The following is a 14,960-nucleotide window of genomic DNA, read 5'->3' as shown; positions in this document are numbered from 1 at the left end:
AGTTTTGATTTTGGAACTAGAAAACCCTTTTCATGACCAGCTGTGGCAGGAGTCAAAGCCCTCAGGATGGAGCCTGTGTTGCCCTTTAACAGCAGAAGGGCGAAGGGCAGGTTGCTTAACCTCCCTGGACCCCACCTCTAGAGTGGAGCTGAGGATCCCCTTAGCTGGAAGGGTTTGGTTGTGAAGATTGTGAGGGTGCCTCCACGGTTGCTAACTTGTTGAGGTTGTCATGTGAAAGACAGCCTGGGGGAGGGGCCATGAAACATCTGAGACAAAAGGTGGGTGGCTTTGGGGAGAAGCGCTGGGCTGGGGTCCAAAGTCAAATAGGAATGCCTTGTACCTCCACTGTGTGAGGGCAGACATTGGGATGTGGAGCGAACATCTCTCTCTAGCTAAAGCCATGGAGAGTTTGGGCCCAGTCACCACAGTGTGACCATACATCATGGGCCAGGCTGGAGGATCTTAAAGGCCACCAGGATTTTTCGCTGGAATTTCCTTATCACTGGGAGCAAGCTGAGATGCAATTTTCTCACATTTTTTTTTTCCTTTGTGTAACAGCCCTGGTTGTCCTGGAACTAGCTCTTCTAGACTAGGCTGGCCTCAAACTCACAGAGATCCGCCTGCCTCTGCCTCTCAAGTGCTGGGTGCACCACCACCGCCCGGCTGTTTTTCACACTCTTAACATCAGCACTTCCTTAACCAGCATTGAACTCTTACACCAACCACCAAGTTGAAGCCAATTTTAGAAGTGTTTATTTCCAAAATAATAATTAAAAAAACCCGCAGCACTGTGAAAGCAATCTGAGGGAGAATTACCTCACATTAATGAAGGAGAGGACACAGCAGTTAGCGGAAGAAGTCGCAAGGGTTTTGAGTCCTGTCACTTTCTTTTCTTATTCTTATTCATACTGAATGAGAAAACCCCAAGCCACGATTATAGGTCATTAGCGATGGCAGCAAATATTTAGTGGCTCTGTCCCACGGTTTTGGATTCAAGAGTCCAGGGAGCTTTTAGGACAAACCACCCTCACCTTCCAAGTGCAAGGTCAGTAGATGCAGATTTCTGAGACTTAAGGCCCCGGCTGCCTACCATAGCTTAGGGAGAGCAGCACGTAAATGCAGCGATCTATGCTTTGTTTGAATTTGACCCTGGAAAGAATTCTTTAAGTTCTGATGTAATGTTTGGATGTGGTTTTCAAATAGTCTTAATAATATGTCATTGATTCCAGTCTCCTGCTCAGAAACAAAACTCTGCACATGGCTGGGAAGATCAAGCCCCGGTGATGGAGCAGACACACTGCAGTTTGGTTTTAGGGCATTCTGCTGTGCTCAGGGTTGTAGCTCAATTGGAGCTGTGTTTAGCAGCGCCTGAGTGAGGCCCTGGGTTCAGTCCCTGGTGCAAACCGTAAAGGAGAAGTGGGCTAACATAAACTCAACAGTACATCTGTGATAGATTAGTGATGTCTGAGCAGTGCGGTTGTTGACTATACTGCTGTCTGCTTAGACCACTCAGGACTGTGGACGTCATCTTGAGTAGCCTTACAAAAGCATGATATCATGGGTTCATTTACTCATTCTTTTCAAGGTTCTCTGTGCAAGACATTTTCCTCCACAGTTGGATAAGCTCATGACGAAGCACAGACTTTGAACCTTGGTTCTCGTATCTTTGCACAACATAGCTGAAAAGAAGGGGTCAGGGATGGAGCTGACTCACAGTTCCAATTTCCACTGTTTCCTTCAGCTCCTATTGGGGAGTGTTTAGATTTGACCCCTCATCATTGAGGTCAAAAAGTGTCAGGCCATCAGAATGGCTCAACAGGTAAGGTACCTGCTGCTAACCCTGACTTCCCCAGTTCACTAACAGGAACCTACAGGGTAGAAGGAGAGAACCAATGCCCACAAGTTGTTGTCTGACCTCCACACTTGTGCCCACACACACACGACAGACAGACACACACACACAATAAAAATAAAATTAAAAGAAAGATAAAAAATAAAGACAAAAAAAATAAAGACAATAACAGTAAAGGTTGGGTATGATACACATAATCCCAGCATTTGGAAGGCTAAAGCAGAAGGGTCAGATTCCAGGTTAGCCTGAGCTACACAGTGAGTTTCAAGCCAGCCTGAGCTGCATTCCATGACAGCAATTAAATAAACAGCAATTAAAAGACAGCGCTTAGCTTCTCTCTTATCTAAAAATCTGGAAGACAGTATCCCAAGACTGAGAATTTTTTCCCCTTTTCCAATTTGTTCAGAGTCCCAGACTCCTTTCATCTTGTGTTTCGGCTACCCACAGACTCTGCTGTCATCTGCAGGCTCCACCATGGTTGACCACTAAATGGTGCTAAGTGATAGTGGGAGGAATGCCAGGTGCCCCTTCCTGTAAAGACCCTGAAAGCCACACTTTATAGATTACATCCCATTGGCCACATAGTCTGATGGCCACATCCAGTTGAAAGTGAGGATGGGAAATGTAGTTTTTATAATTCTAGGTCATCTGTTCTGCTAAAATTGGAACTACCAATTACGACAAGAAGAGGAGAGGAGGTCTTGGGGGACACTGACTTGCACTAACAGACCCCGAAAAGCAATCAGGAAACAGATAGAAACTGGCTGTTATGTGTGGTCTCTTTCATCCTGGAAGGAGTGACCTTCCTGATGACAAATGTCACTCACTTGGTCCTCCCTAGGCAATGATCTCCAAAACATTTTATCAACTCATATCATGATTAAAAAAATAATTAGCAAGCAAAGATTCCTTTTGGTCCAGAAGCACTGTGATTGAACTGAAAACTGCCAAGCACCCTCCTTTTGTGTCTGAACCACACACACACTGAGTGTGTCTGGACTCCACACTCCACTGATCTTTAGCCAACTTCAACATGGTCCCACATGGGTTGCCTAAAAGAAAGGCGAGCTACAACTGTTTGTACATTCAGACATGACGACACGCGCTTGTAATCCCAGCACTTAGGTGAAGGCAGGACTGTGAATGCCAGGCCAATCTGGGCTACATAATGAGACTCTGTCTTTTGTTTTTATTAATCGTGCTTCATTGGGCATCCAACTTTTGGGGCACAAATTTACGAAAAAGCCATTTGCTTGAGACTTTTTAGCCACTGGCTCAGGCCAGAGCTGGGCCCAAACCTAGCCACCTGTGATGTGGGATTCCCCTCTGTTTGCTGTGAATGCCATTGGTTAATAAAGAAACCACTTGGGCCTATGGCAGGGCAGACTAGAGCTAGGTGGAAAAACTAAACTAAATGCTGGGAGAAAGAAGGCGGAGTCAGTGAGAAGCCATGTAGCAGTGCACAGGAGACAGATGCCTCCGCTGGAGACCACCTAAACTTTGCCAGTAGGCCTTGAGCCTCGTGTTAAATATAAAATAATAAAAATAGGATAATTTAAAATGTAAGAGCTTGCTAGGAATATGCTAGAGTCATTGGCCAAACAGTGTTGTAATTAATACAGATTTCTGTGTGGTTATTTTGAGTCAGGGCTGTTGAGAAACAAACTAGCAGCCTGCGCCAGCACACCTGGGTTCAGGAGAAAAACTAGCACTCCCATCCCCCACCTGCCTCTGTTTAGCTTCCATGTAAAGACGGAAAATATAGAGAGAATCTGACTGTATGTTATTGTGCTTTCTTTGCATTGTTTGACTACTGAGGAAGAGCAATGGCTGCTAAAATGGTTATAACCAATGGTTGCATTTGGTTATAAATGCAACTAGATTAATCCAACCTATACAGTTTGAAAATGCCTTGACTTCAAAATTTGAGTCAAAAGATATGTTACTTTGGAAAGGAGGTTTTGTTTTTGTTTTCACAAGAAGTGAGAATCTGTGGATTCATTCTTGGTTAAGAAATTTAAGGTTTGATCAGCTGTAGATTCATTCTTGAAATAAGGTTTGATCAAGGAAGATTCCCTGAAAAATCTTCAAAGGGAACGGATGGCCCAGAATATCTAATGTATTAGAGCATCTCTGTTGCAGTTTCCTCTGAGTTCTACATCCAGAACAGCTTCAAGACTGCTGACTGAGATGATCCAGCCTAGAGAATACTGGAGTCAGGAATTGACCATAATCCTAAATTTTCTGTGTCCCCATAAGATTATCAGTGCCCCCAATCAACAGAAATTAGCCTAGAAAACTACACCCACATTTCCCTCCCCCAAAATGGATTATAAATATTTGTCGTTGTTTAGGGGGTTAGTTGCAAGTCATTATTGGTAATCGTCAGGGAAAAAACTAAACAAAAGAAATTAGTTTCAAGGTTCTTTTTTTATAAATATTTATTTATTTATTATGTATACAATATTCTGTCTGTATGTATCTCTGCAGGCCAGAAGAGGGCAACACACCTCATTACAGATGGTTGTGAGGCACCATGTGGTTGCTGGGAATTGAACTCAGGACCTTTGGAAGGGCAGGCAATGCTCTTAACCACTGAGCCATCTCTCCAGCCCGATTCAAGGTTCTTATTTTGAATAAAGGAGGAATATATATATGATAAGATAAAAGGGTAGATTATTGAATCTACTCTGAAAAGAAAAAAGGGAGGCTATAGATATGATATGATAAAAAGGTAGATTATTGAATCTACCTTTAAAAAGGAACTACTAGTTTTAAATATTTACATTGAATTGGACTTTTGTATATTGTATACAAATTTTATATATTGATACAAATTTGAGATTAATTTTGCTAAAATATGCTATACATACATTTCTACTCTTATTCAAATTATTGTACTTATATAATTCATTTAACAGTGTAATACAAATTTCTAGTCCTTGAAAATTATTTTTACCAACTGTTTAGGATAATAAGGAAATATAGGTTAGTAGTTAATCACCTAGTATAATCAAACTTGTAATCACATTAGGTATGTTTTCAAGGTCAAACAAAGATATATTTTAAACAGACAGGTCATCTTCAAACACTTCAGAGATCTACAGAATATGGTGTTTAAGGTGTTTTAATAACCTAGGTTCTTCTTTTTTATGACGAGACATATCTGCTCCTGGCAGCACCAATCTATTTCAGAGAAGATAATGGGCATTGAAGAAACTCCACATGGAGTTTACTTTCTTTGTGGCAAAAGTAAGCCACTGGGAAAGAAAATGTCCCTGCCTCGACTGCTGACAGTATGCTGTCCTAATTAGACAAGCAGTAATGTAGGAGGTCCTTTCATTTATGTGTTGCTTTTATTGGTTAATGAATAAAGAAACTGGCTTGGCCTGATAGGGCAGAGTAGAGCTAGGTGGGGAAAACTAAACTGAATGCTGGGAGACAGAAGGTGGAGTCAGAGAGAAGCCATGTAGCCCAGCCAAAGACAGACGCTGGAGACAAACGCTGGAACTTTACCTAGTAAGCCACAGCCTCGTGGCAATACACAGATTAATGGAGATGTGTTAATTTAAGATATGAGTTAGCCAAGCCGGGCGGTGGTGGCGCACGCCTTTAATCCCAGCACTCGGGAGGCAGAGGCAGGCGGATCTCTGTGAGTTCGAGACCAGCCTGGTCTACAAGAGCTAGTTCCAGGACAGGCTCCAAAACCACAGAGAAACCCTGTCTCGAAAAACAAAAACAAACAAAAAAACAAACAAAAAAAAGATATGAGTTAACCAAAAATATGCTTAAGCTATTGGCCAAATAGTACTGCAAATAATATGATTTCTGTGTGATTATTTTGGGGCTGAAATGAACAAGCTAGGAAACGAACAAGTGACCTCTTACTATAAAAATATTCCGCTTCACAGAAGAGTCTGTCGGATATGCTAGGCCTTTAGGCCGAAGATGGATGCCCCATCGTTGCAGAGGAACTTTGGGTGACTGTCCAGGAAGCCAACTGTTTCTGTCATTACTCACAGTTTTCTTGGAAGTCACTTGCTTGCACTTCCTGCTTACTCAGTTAATATTATTTCTTTCTTGGATCTCTGAGGGAGCTGAAGATTAGATAGTTATAGTTTACCAGATGGAGAGAGCAAGTTATGATAGAAAATAAATTAGGTACAAGACTTTAGACTCACCAAGATAGGATAGAGTATTTTCTCTGAATTTGTCAAATGCAAATGGACTAGATATTGTTGATGTATTTATTGCCTGTATATATTGTATATAGTCATTGTATTTATTGTGTATAATTTTATTCTATTAGTTATAGCCTTCTTTTTTTATTTTAGACAAAAAGGGGAAATGTAGTGGCATTTCAGTTGTATTTTAATAAATAAGCTTGCCTGAAGATTTGAGCATAAAACAGTCCCACTGGTCAGCCTTACAGACCAGGTAATAGCAACACACACCTTTAATCCCAGTAGCCAACTAGCTTTCCATAGAAACTGGGTGGTGCATGCCTTTAATCCTAATCCTCGAGGGGATTGTAAAACCACTTTCAGACAGTCTCATTCTGAGATACCTGGAGGCAGGATCACCATTTCAGACTGAGGTCAAGAAAGAGCCAGTGACTAGCTGTTTTGCTCTTCGGGTCTTGAGGTTGAACCCCAATTTCTCTCTCGAGTTTTTATTAATCGTGCATTACTTTTGTGTGTGTGTGTGGGGGGGTGTTTTTGTTTTATTTTTTGAGACTGGGTCTTTCTTTGCAGCCCCGGCTGGACAAGTTTTAAAATTAATTTTAAGATCTTAAACACTAGCTAGGTCCACTATGCAGACCTAGGTAGCCTTAAACTCACAGAGATCTAGCTGCCTCTGCCTCTGCCTCTCAAGTGCTAGATTTGTTAGAAATAAGTTCAGGCTCACAGAGGAAGAGACGGCCATTCCAACTGAAGAATCTGGACAAGGCCAAATTTACTGTTGATCAAGAACGTGTGTTGGGCAGCTTGGCGGCCTTGGTGCACACCTTTAATCCCAGGCTGAGGTAGGCAACTCAGTGAGTTCAAGGCCTGCCTGGTCTACCTAGCAAATTCCAGGACAAAAGAGTGTGTGCTGGAAAAGAGTGTGTGCTGGGAAATGCACTTGATTTTTATCCTGACTCAGGTGGTGGCTGTGTCTTTTCCCCACCAGTTGAGGTCCAACCTCACGGTTTTATTCAGCTGGCTACTCCGTAGAGAACTGAGTCCCAAGGTCACTAACTCCAAGGGGGTGGAAGACGGAATCATTGCTCCAGGTACTCAAATTCCTAGAAAAGAGCAGTGGGACTTTGTGTAAACAAAGGTTTTACTGGGTGGGTGAATTAAAACATTTGCATAAAAGTCCTACAAAGTGGGGAAGATAAAATTTTTCTAAACTCAAGTTTTATAGAATTTGATAGAAAACCTTCGTATTTGATATTTCTTATAGGATTAAAGGTATTGCCACACCACCATGTCTGGCAAGGAACCCTGTCTCAACAACAGAAAGCTTCAAGTCTTAATTAGGTTGCTAGAGACCAAGTTGTTTAAGACCTTATAAAGCTTGGGCAGATTGTTAGTATTCGGGCATCTGCTCTGGCCTGCCCTCGGGGTCCTGACAGGATATTTCCTCAGCTGCAGCCACTAAGAGCAAATCCTGTGCACAGGCATTTGTTACAGTCCAAACTTGACAGGGAAAAAGACTTACAAGTTTGTGTGCACATGGAGGCCTATCACCTTTATTTTTTCAAAACTTTTTTTTTGTTTGTTTGTTTGGTTGGTTTTTGTTTTGTTTTTAAAGACAGGAGTTCTCTGTGTAGCCTTGGCTATCCCGGAACTTGCTTTGTAGACCAGGCTAGCCTTGAACTCATAGAGATCAGCCTGTCTCTGCCTCCCAAGTGCTAGGATTAAAAGTGTGCTCCACCTTCGCCCTGCTCAAATTTACAAGTTTTAATGAGCGTGTGAGATAGCAAGAGTTGCCTGGTAGTGACGGCACAGGCCTAGAGGCAGGAGGATCTCTGAGTTCAATGCCAGCCAGGTCTACTGAGCGAGTTCCCAGACAGTCAGAGCTATACAGAGAAACCCTGTATTTAAAAAAAAAAAATGATAGCAAGCAAGATTATTCTAATTAAACTAACATCTCATCCTTTTCATGGCCCCTGAAGGCTGACTTCCTGCTCTCTCGTGTGTGTATAGTGGTGAGTGCAGCTGGGCTCAAGTCTTGCGGGGCGCATTGCTTCAATATCTGTTCAACTGAGAGGATGTAATTTTCGATCCAGCCTCTGGAGTTTGTTTTTCTTCCTGCCTCTGGGGTGGGAGTGGTGAAAAAAATCCATCAATTTTGTCCTGGAGACTTTATTTTGCTTTTGTTCTGGAAGAGAAAGAGAAAGAGAGAGAGAGAGAGAGAGAGAGAGAGAGAGAGAGAGAGAGCGATCTGTCCAATGGCTCATCAGAAAGGTCACTGTGTGTGTTTGAAAATGATGTGAGACTCTTGGTGGCTCCCTGCCACGACTGGATGAAGTTTCATAACATACAGCACACTGGGGATTCAGATGGCACGGATCACCCATCCAGGGAGCGCTGCTCTCAGATGTCCAGCATCCCACTGCCTGTTTCTCTTCTGCCGCTGCCTGTGTGAAACCATCCAGCATGTCCCAGTTCTTAGTGACCAGCTTTGTGGGGAGCTGGGTGGTTTTGTTTGCTTGTTTGTTTTTCTTTTCATTTTATGTACATTGGCATTTTGCCTACATGTATGTCTGCGTGAGGGTATCGGATGCCCTAGAACAGGAGTTACAGATAGTTGTGAGCCACCATGTGGTTGCTGGGGATTGAACTCAGGACCTCTGGAAGAGAAGCCAGTGCTCTTTCTTGTAGGGGTCCAGCTCATGGGGTTCATACGTTCTAGGGGACACGCTCTTAACTGCTGAGCCATCTCTCCAGCTTGTCTGTTTTTTAAGATAGGGTTTTGTTGTGGAATATTAGTTTAACTGTGTAAAGATGTGTCGCATTTATTTATGTTGTGAAATATTACCTTAACTATGTAAAGATGTGTCGTATTTATTTATGTTGTGAAATATTACCTTAACTATGTAAAGATGTGTCGCATTTATTTATGTTGTGAAATATTACCTTAACTATGTAAAGATGTGTCGCATTTGTTTGCGTGGCAGAATAATTGTTTAAGTATGTAAAGATACGTTGCATTTGTGTATGCTGCATTTGTTTAACTACGTAGAGATGTGCTGTTGCTTCACCTTGTGTGATTCAGGCACCTAATATGTATAATAAAAAGCTAAACAGTCAATAGCTAGGGAGAGGAGGGATAGGTGGGGCTGGTGGGGCTCATAGGACAGCACATAGGTGAATAGAAATGGGTTAACTTTGTTTTTAAAAAAGCAAGCTAGAAACAAGCCTAAACTAAGGCTGCGCATTCATAATTGATAATAAGTCTCTGTGTCATGATTTGTGGGCTGGCAGTCCAAGAAAGCCTGCTCCAGGGTTTCTCTGTAGCCCTGACTGTCCTGGAATTTACTCTGAAGACCAGTCTGGCCTTGAACTCACTGAGATCCCTGTACCTCTGCCTTCAGAGTGCAGGAATTAAAGGCGTGTGTCACCATAGTGGGGCTGGGAACTGGATTCTTCTTCAGGGTTTACCAGTCCTCCTCTCAGTCCTAGATCCTGAGTGGCTCTCCCGCCCCACGCCTTGATGAACCACTGCTGGAAGGCTGACTCATTTAGATCGAGGGGATTCTGCTTCACAAGAGGGATCACTCAAGCCCTGTGAGCTAAATGAAAATATACTGCCTGAGACAAGCTGCCAAGACAGAACAATTGACTCCAAATTCGTGCCTGTGCACTATCAAAGGGCATGGCGGTTACTTGGGATTGCTACAAAATCTTCCTGAATATGGCCTTTCAGGTTTACGAGCACTATGCTCTTCATCTCTTCCTTTGAGACATCCAGTACCTGTGGGCTCTTGTAGACTTTGAGGGATGCGCCACCCCAATGGTGGAGACATTATAAAACGTCTATATACATCAAGTTTGCTGTCTATATCATGAAGTGGGGTTATCAAGGGGGAGTTTTCCTCTTACCCTGCTCTCTGGCCACTTGTTGCTAGGTGCATGTATTCTTGGCTAAGTGACACACTAGCAGGAGGATCATTAATAGACACATATCAGGGTATCCAAGAGAGATCTAGGAAAATCACAGTGATCAGTTGTGGGCAGGACATGTCAGAACCAAGTTCATGCTAGACAGCTCTGGTAACAGGGCCCCCTGATGTCCCCTGATGTTCTAACTCTGCCAGGACCTTGTAGAAACTGTTTTGTATAATCTAATGAAGATGACCTTCCCCTTGGGGACAACATTGCGACTCTCCCGTTGATATATTAAAGTCATTTTATCTTTTCTCCTCACTATGTAGTTCAATTGCCTTGAACTCAATATCCTACCTTCTGAGTGCTGGCATTACACATGTGTTTAACTTATGTAGGCTTCAAATGCTTTTTTTGATCCACAAATACATACACCTCTTACACTGCAGGGTCTGTAGGTGGTGCGGCCCAAGCGGCAGGGCCATTCTACCCTGCCCGAAAGGCTTGCCGAGTGCCTTCCTGCTCTGGTTGTCACTCAGATCACTCGCGCCACCTGTAGACATATTCTCCAGTGTAGAACATACTTGCCCCGGAGCTAGAAGAAACTAGCCAGGGGCACTTTCTTATTTGTGGAGGGAAACACAATGAAACAATTTCTTCTTTTCTTTGGATGGAATATCCAGGCATATCTAAGACTACTGAAGATTTCACAAACCTTATGTGCTTCTAAATATTTGTAGTTTTTTTTTTTCTCCATACCTTTTGGAAGGCACATGTCAAGGTTCCTGCCACCTCTCCCTCTTCTGAACCAGCTGACATGCAGATTAAACCAGGGATGGTGATAGAAATCCACTTGAGACCAAGGCAGTAGGATTACCAGGAGTTTGAGTCCAGCCTGGTCTACACAGTGAGTTCTAGTCCAGCGAGGGATTCACAGTGAGAGAGATGCTGCCTCGTAAAAAGCCACAGACAGACAGTTGGGGAGGTGGCTCTGAGGATGAAGCAAAGCGTGAGGACCTGAGTTTGGATCCCCAGCACCCATGCAAAAAGCTGGTCCTGGTGGCTATGTCTCAGTGCTGGGAGACAGAGACGAGAGGATTCTGGGTGCTTGCTGGTCAACCACTTTACCCAGTCAGTTCCAGGTTCTATGAGAGTCCCTGTCCCCAAAGATAAGATAGTGAGCAATTCAGAAAGACACCCAACCTTGTCCTCTGGTCTTCTATGCACATGCATGTCCACTCACACCCTGGATATCGTATATACAGCACACACAGACACTCACAATCTTTAGACAATGGGTCAGCTCTATCATGCCTTCGTAACTGTCAGTCCAGGGATATGCCTCTGAAGATGGAGTATGACCTTCCAGGTAAAGTGACCACTTTTTCTGAGAGTGATGTTTGTAGAGGGATGGAGACCTAGCAGATAGGCTGTCTTGGTACTACAGAGTGACCTGGCCAGCACACAGCTCCCCACAACAGCGCTTGGAAAGAAGACTCCACACACATTTCCAGCACCAGGGCTTCTTCTAAAGTATGAAGGCCATGCCCCCGAATGGAGCCTTTGAAAAAAAACAAAACAAAACAAAACAAAAACAAAAACAAAACAAAACAAAAAACCCAGCCTCTGAGAGGAGTTTGTCCAAATGGAATTTCATGGAGGTCATATTCAGATTCAGACGACAGATGCCTTCACACCCTCTACATTCACTTCTATGCCCAGGGTAAGGCTGCTTTGGAAGGTCTTATTTGAGGAAAGTTTGGCTGTGGCGAAGTTACCATTGGGGCATTCTACAGAACATAGGACCCATTCTCCTCCAAAGTGTCAAAGTCACAAAGAAAAATTCAAGACTAAGACACGGCTACATGCCAACAGGACATGAGAGTGTGACATAGGATCCTGGGGCAGAAAACGGACACGAGGAGAAAATGGTGCAGCTGGAGTCGGGTCCAGAGTCTAGCTCACAGTCATGCCCCAGTGCCGGCATCCTTGGCTTATACAGATCACACACTGAAGGAGGATGCTAGCCTCGGCTCTAAGGGACGTACAGGAATGCTCTGTCCCCTCCTTGCAACTTACCTGTAAATCTAAAATATGCCAAAATGAAAAGGTTATTTTGAAAACTAACATTAGGGAAGTATTAGATAGATGAGCTCTGAGGATCCAGAGCCGAGGAGACGGGAGGCCCTCAGGCATCCTGGGAAACCTCCGGAATGAGAACCAGGATGTTGAGACACTGTCTTGGGCTTCCAGTATCCTGTGCTGACTGTCCTTATCCATGTCTGTCCCACTGAAGTAAGACCATATCTGGAAGAATAGGGAACGGGGGTAGGACCAAAGAGGGTCTTTGGGAGGTGGTTCACGGGAGTGAGGAAAGGACGAACTCATGGGACTGAGGAGAGGACTCAGTCTGGAAGAAGGAAGAGGTCAGCCAGAGGACGGAGGGGTCATGGAAGAGGGGGATCAAATAAGAACAGAGTATGACGTATATGTATTAACCTTCAAACATTAGGACGCAGGGACAGGGGCCCTGGTCCCCTGGGACCGACCTCTACCCCACCACCACCACAAAGGAGTGGGTCTCACTCAGACATGGGTGTCCAGGCTTTCCAATCTGCTGTTCCATGGGGGCAAAAAGAAACTGGTAAGTGATGAGGGTACCCAGGAAGGCCAGAGGGAGACAAGACAGACGGACACAAGCAGAATAATGGGTATGAAGAGACAGTCTAAGACGGGAATGTGTCCACCAGACTTCAATTACCTGAGACACTTGTGGTTCGTGATTCCATTCCATGAGCGACTGCTCCATCTCCACAGCTTCCTCCTACTTTTCTCCTTTTATTTCATCCATGTTCCCAGTCTGTGGGATGGTGTTGCCTACTTTTAGGAGAAGTATCCCCCATCCCCCAGATGATCCTCTCTGGAAATACCCTCCCGGGCATGCCCAGAAATGAGCTGTACTACTAACCCCTGGGGAATCTGCGGGTCCATCAAGATGAACTACACAGACACTGGAGAGACGGCTCAGCAGTTAAGGACAATTGTCGTTCTTGCAGAAGGCATGAGTCTTGTTTCCAGCTGTCATCAGGCAGCTTCTGAGAACCTGGTACCCTCTTGGCTTCCACAGATGTCACCACAGATAGATGGCAACATAAAATCAAAATGGAGCCAAGAGCCGGGCGGTGGCGGCACACACCTTTAATCCCAGCATTCAGGAGGCAGAGGCAGCCGGATCTCTGTAAGAAGCCAGCTTGGTCTACAGAGTGAGTTCCGGGATAGCCAGGGCTACACAGTAAAACCCTCTCTTGAACCCCGAGCTCCCAAGTTGGAGCAGAAGCAGAGAGATGTTCCCCTGCTCTACCACCCCAGTCCTGGTCCCTAGAAACTCACCCCAGTGTATCTCCTGGTCTCCACCCTCCCCATCAGGCACCAATTCAGCATGTCCCCTCACTAGGGGTCAAACACTTGGGAGCCAAAACCCTAGAGGAAGACTCCCTGGGAAAGGAGTCCACTGAGAAGCCTGTCAGGCAGGGGCAGGCAGAGAAAGAGAGGAACACCGTAGGCCTCCCTGACTTCTGTGTGCCTAACCCAGAACACAGCAAGACAGTCAGTAATTGCAGACTCTGTAAACACCCGATCAATGTCAGAGAACGAGATATAATAGCACACCGCTTAGTGCTATGCTCTGCCCTCAGCTCCGTAGCTTCCTGGCCGTGTGACCTTGAACACATTATTCCTCTGAGACTCTCGTCACCTGTAAAGCAACTATAAAATTATAAAAACTGGAACCTACACCATAGGGTTGCTGTGACCCTTCAATGACCTGACGATGGTGCCTAGGACACAGAAAACACTCAAGAACCCTTAGCTTGGGTGCCATGTGGGATATGCAGTTGGGATTCTAGTCTGGCTGTTAGCGGAAAGGAGAGAGGGCCCACCACTTCCTGTCTGGGGAGACCCCTGCAAGAAGCTTTTGGTCGTGTCTAAAGCAGGCCTAAGAGCGTCCTGGGAGGTCTTCGGTGAGAAGGAAGGATGTGTTGCTGGCATCCAGACTACAAGCTGTCAATCTCCGCTAGTGCACCTGATCTGCCGCAGGAACCGTGTGGATGCGCAAGGGAAGAACACATGGAGCGGAGGCCAAAAATGGCCATGACTGTGTCCCGCTTCGGTCAGCCCCCAGTTCTAGAAAGGGGGCCTTAGGTCATGCCTGGATCCTGTCCGGCTTCCGTCTCTACGTGTGAAACAGAGGTATTAAGGCTACATTTGGGTATATCAGGGCTGTGGGGGTTCACTGGGAGGCCATGAAAGTGTGCAGTTTTTACACCAGTTCTCAATGACAGGAGGGAGGCAGATGCTGGACTGTTCCAGTCTGCTGCAGCTGTGCTAAATCTGTGTCGAACCGTGCTACCTTGCAATCCCCCTGGGTGAGCACAAACACACACACACACACACACACACACACACACACACACACACACACGGAGGGAGCCTGTCTGAGTACATGGCAGCCTCTTCCAGCTCGGTACCACAGTGCCCTTTGCAGGCTATCCCGGGGCCGGGGGACCTGCCTGAGTAGCTCTCAAGCACAAGAGCTCTGGAGCCAGGCTGTCTGCGTTTGAGTTCTGACTCTTGGCTTTGTGACTTGTGGCAGTTGTCTTAGCCTCTCTGTGTCTTTCTTTCCTCTGAACTTGCAGACAGCATGCGCAGCCGCCCTAGGGACTCCGTGAGAGTACGAACAGGAGTATCAATGTGTGAAGTGCTCACAGCTCAGCCTGGTACAGATGTTTGTTGTTAGTTCTGCTGGCCTCCCAGTTCCCACGCCTTTCTGGGCCAGCGGCTATCTCATCCCCTGGAACGTCCCTTCTGAGAGCTGACTGGCTCCCCTAGTCAGAAGTTCCTAGAAGGGTGCAGCCTCAGGCAGCAGCCAAGGCAAGCTGCTCTTTTGGTCACACTTAAGATGAAGTCCCAAGATGTAAAGGGGACAGGTTTTTGTTTGTTTGTTTGTTTGTTTG

Source organism: Microtus oregoni, unplaced genomic scaffold, assembly GCF_018167655.1.
Source record: "Microtus oregoni isolate MIOR12 unplaced genomic scaffold, Mior012 000015F_ref0000493, whole genome shotgun sequence".
Lineage (NCBI taxonomy): Eukaryota > Metazoa > Chordata > Mammalia > Rodentia > Cricetidae > Microtus > Microtus oregoni.
Note: the sequence above shows the minus strand (reverse complement) of the source record.